The sequence below is a fragment of the Lathyrus oleraceus genome, chromosome 6, assembly GCF_024323335.1.
Source record: "Lathyrus oleraceus cultivar Zhongwan6 chromosome 6, CAAS_Psat_ZW6_1.0, whole genome shotgun sequence".
NCBI classification, from domain to species: Eukaryota; Viridiplantae; Streptophyta; class Magnoliopsida; order Fabales; family Fabaceae; genus Lathyrus; species Lathyrus oleraceus.
In genome coordinates this window covers 36,190,998-36,195,402 of record NC_066584.1, presented here as the reverse complement: position 1 = coordinate 36,195,402, position 4,405 = coordinate 36,190,998, and the positions used below count along the sequence as shown (strand labels likewise).

General features: G+C 31.9%; 1 long non-coding RNA gene across 2 annotated transcripts; it reads left to right on the top strand.

The window, feature by feature from the left end:
• The first annotated feature begins 2,282 nt into the window (after nucleotides 1–2,282).
• LOC127092451 (uncharacterized) lies at nucleotides 2,283–3,603 on the top strand. Of its 2 annotated transcripts, XR_007792184.1 has the most exons (5): nucleotides 2,283–2,625; nucleotides 2,850–2,889; nucleotides 2,983–3,034; nucleotides 3,130–3,198; nucleotides 3,398–3,603. It is a non-coding gene; the product is annotated as an uncharacterized LOC127092451 (long non-coding RNA). The 2 variants fall into 2 exon arrangements; XR_007792183.1 differs by having other exon boundaries at nucleotides 2,285–2,625; nucleotides 3,130–3,603.
• The last annotated feature ends 802 nt before the right edge of the window (nucleotides 3,604–4,405 follow it).

The following is a 4,405-nucleotide window of genomic DNA, read 5'->3' as shown; positions in this document are numbered from 1 at the left end:
AAGGTGATGATGTAGATGCCACAACTTTCAAGCAGTTGGTTGGCTCTCTGAGGTATTTTTGTAATACCATACCTGACATTTTCTATGTAGTTTGAATGGTTAGTAGGTTCATGAGTAAACCGAATTGGTTTCATTACCAAGTTGCTGTCAGGATTCTGAGGTATATTCAGGGAACTCTGAAGTGTGGAGTTTTGTTCCCTTCTGGAGAAAAGAGTAATTTAGAGTTGATGTGTTACTCAGACTCTGATTGGTATAGAAATAGAGTTAACAGAAGAAGTACTTCTGGATATTTGTTTAAGTGTCTGGGAATTCCTATTTCTTGGTGTTCTAAGAAGCAACAAGTTGTTGCTTTGTTAACCTGTGAAGTAGAATATATTGCAGGTGTTATGGATGCATGTCAAGCTGTTTGGCTTCTGAATTTACTGTAGGATCTGAAGATCAAGGTAAACAAGCCTCTAAAGTTGATGATTGATAACAAGTCTACAATTAATCTTGCCAAGAACCTAGTGCTGCCTGGGAGAAGCAAGCATATTGAGACTAAATATCATTTTCTGAGAAGTCAGGTTCATAATGGAGTGTTAGAAGTTATGCATTGTAGCATCCAAAAGCAGCTTGCAGATGTTCAGACAAAAGCGATCAAGACTGGTCAATTTCTCCACTTAAGGGATGGAATATGTGTTATTAGTTTTGATTAGTTAAATTAGGAATTAAGGGATAGTGCTGAAAGATAATTCACTATTTTAGTATTTCGCCTATGTGACACTATTATTTGTGTATATATAGTACTGTAGCTATTAACAATTGTATCCACTGAGTATTATAGTGCAGTGCATGTGCAACCATTCAACTCTAACCATTTTAGAAGAGTAGTGGAAATTTGTTATTCTCTTCTCTCTCTTCTATCTTTATCTTATGCACCAACATTCTGAACATCATTGAGCTTGTTTAAATCAGATTAACATCATTGTCTATCACATTGTTCATTTATCCTGACTCGCCATACTTATCTTAATATGATCACAATGATTAACAATAAAGATAGGAACTGACATGAGTGTATATGACTTCAATCATTGTAAACAATAGTTCAACCTACGACCTATTCACAACCCGACTAACATTGAAATCAAAGTATCTTTGTTGGTGCATCTCTTTGTTTTGAGGACTTTTCAATAAGCGACTCGAAGATCACATTAATTGACATGTAGATTACATAACCAACTCTAATGACTAATCCTCTATTTTCATACAATATCATTGACGACCAACATGGAGATGATTAAACTTTACATAGGTCTCAAGGTCCCAACAACAAAGTGGTTTGAAGAACCAAGTAATTAGAACCTCAAATCCAATGCATAAAGTGAAGGGTTTAACTCACAAACAAACGACAATAGAGGTTTGAGACATACTCAATAACAACCACTAGGAAGATGTTCAATTAAAGCAAGGGATCTTGACATTAAGATACATTGTCACTAACATGACACAATGATGGAGAACATATATCATAAACCATTATGAAGGAGATTAAGAACCAAATCATAAGGACCATGAGAAAGGTGGCACAAATAAAAAATGAACCGAAAGTTTCAGGGCGACTCCTCCCCCCCTCCCTAGAGGCGAAGGAGACAATTTTCTAGCTCAAAATCAAGAAGTAAGTATTTTCTCAAGGTGCACCAAGAAGGAAAAGGCCGAAGGAGTACATGAAACAACTCCGCTTCACAAACACCACTAATGAGGAAATAATTTCGAGAGGTTTCGACTTCCAATGATGGAAGAAACATAGTCACATAACTCATTGCTCCTTATAGAGAACTCTGAATTGGGTTGCCAGTACTCGTTCACAATACTTTTGCAAATCAGTATGCTGAAATTCCCAAAAAATTCACGGAAACTGACGTACCAAAGTACCTCCCTTAATAAATTTAAACTTCTTAATAAATAATAAAATTACCAGGCCCCACCGACTCCAAAATTTCTTTGAAAACTGTACTTCTATCTATAATATAAGAAAATTTGACGTTATGGAAAACTCATTTTTGCCCTTGACTTATATTTTGCCCCATCCCTAAACTAAGGGCATTTAGGTCAAAAAGTTACTTTTTGCAACCAAACTAGCACATAAAACTGGTTTTTAATTTGATTATGCAAATTTATGCTGTTTTTTTTGCTACATAAACCGCTTTTGGTCTTATGTAGTTGAAAATCAACTAATTTAATTCAAATTTGTGTACTATTATTTACCGTCAACATGTCACTTCAGTTGAAAACTTTTGTCTTCACTTCCCTCCAACCGTGTTCATCATTTCTCTCTCTCTTTTCTTTCTTCTCTATTTGTATATCTCTCTTTTCTTCCTCTCACTCTCTCAATCTCCTTTCTCATTTCTTCTTCTCTTTTTCTTTGCCTTTCAACTCCGATTCTGTGCGCCTTTCTTTTCTTCTTCTCACTCTTAACCTTCTGTCTCATTTCTTAAATCTATTAGAATGTACTTTTAATCTTCTTCATCTTTATGGATCTGTCAATGAATAACTTTATGTAACCCAAAATCTTTGTGATGGTTTATGGGTTTAACATTTTTGCCATGTGTTCTTCCGACTTTGTTGTTTCAAAATGGACTTGAGGTATGGATTTGAAGTTCTGAATGTTTTTGGATATTAACATTTTGTTTTACTTTGTGGTCATCATATCATGTACTATATTTCAATTTCAATTTTTTTTAAATTGCTGCTATTAGTTGTTTATGGCAATAAATGATTTTATAGCATTTTTATGGCATTTACTTCATTTTTACTCCAATAAATTATTTTATAGCATTTTTATAGCATTTACTCCATTTTTATAGCAGGTGCACAAAGTTACTAATGCATGCAAGGATGTTCTAAGAGGTTTGCATAACAACAAAATTACAGTCAAACTGGACCCTTATGCTTTGTACTTCATTTCTCTGATTAAATCTTAAAAATGTAATTACCTTTCAGGCTAAAAAACATGCACATGATAGTTGGATCCCTCATTCTACTTATGAATATGGTTTGGCTTGAATTTTTTTTCCTTTTTGTGTAACATGTTATTTTATGACTTGGATTTTTTTTAATAGAATTCTCTGATGCTTTTCTTTAATGTAGGCTAAACGGACCCTTCTTATGAGACATGAAACTTAAATTAACTCAAATGCGTACTGGTGACACATAAATGTATGAATCTCGACATGCTATTAGTATATTAATATTATTATTTTCCATCTAATCTCGGTTTCAAATTTCCAGTTTTGTCAAAGTCTATTTCTGTATGTTTTTATTCTGTCACACTATTCTAAATTAGTGCATTATTGTCATGTTGATTGCTGAATCCAAAACATATCATGTATCAAGGATCTAACTTCTCTATATGAAGGTGTGGATCTAACTTCTCTATATGAAGTTGCTACTATTGAGGATATATGAAGATGTTACTATTAAGGGATATATGAAGATGCTACTATTAAGGATACATGAAGCTACTTGATTTAAAAACTTGTATTTTTTCAATGACATTTATAGTCCCTATGCTATGTACTATAATAGTATCAAATAAATTAATATAATATTATGAATATTTAATTTTGAGTAAGAGACAACTTCTCAGTCTTCAAAACCTATTTTCTAAATCTAGATACTTATATAATGTCTATATATCTATGAGAGGTTTTCATTTATATTTATTTATTATAATGATAAATGTTCATTATGTTTTGGTTCTTTAAAAGTGAAATCAGAGCTTCTTACGAATAACTAGTAGAAAGTCATCACATTTTTTATGTGTATATCTTTCTCTTCAAAAAAGAAGAAGTTATTAAGATTTAAAATAATGTGTTATTATTATCCACATCATGGTGTGGGAAAGATAAAGAAGTGTTTCGACGGATGAAGCCTTATACTTATATTGTATTGGTGAGAGAATTAATATATATATATATATATATATATATATATATATATATATATATATATATATATATATATATATATATAATTTTTTTGTTACATCTTAAAAGAAAGAAATGATAAGAAATGTGGCAAATGTATCTAGGGGTGATAGCGGTGTGGTTTTAACGGTTTTAACATAAAAAGTCATCTAAACCGCAAGAGAAAAAATATGCGGTTTGGTTTGGTTCGGTTGGATTTTAGAAATAAAATTGAACCAAACCAAATCAAATTAATGCGGTTTGGTTCGGTTCGGTTTTTTATAAAAAAATTATTGAGCCATACATACACATATAGATGACAACATAAATTTATATTTAGTCATTCATACAATATTCATACACGAAATTGGAAGAGAGAACTGTGCATAAAAATGAGAGGCTGAAAAAGAAAGAATAAGGAGAGTAGATATTAGACAAGAAGATTCAAGATGTATTTA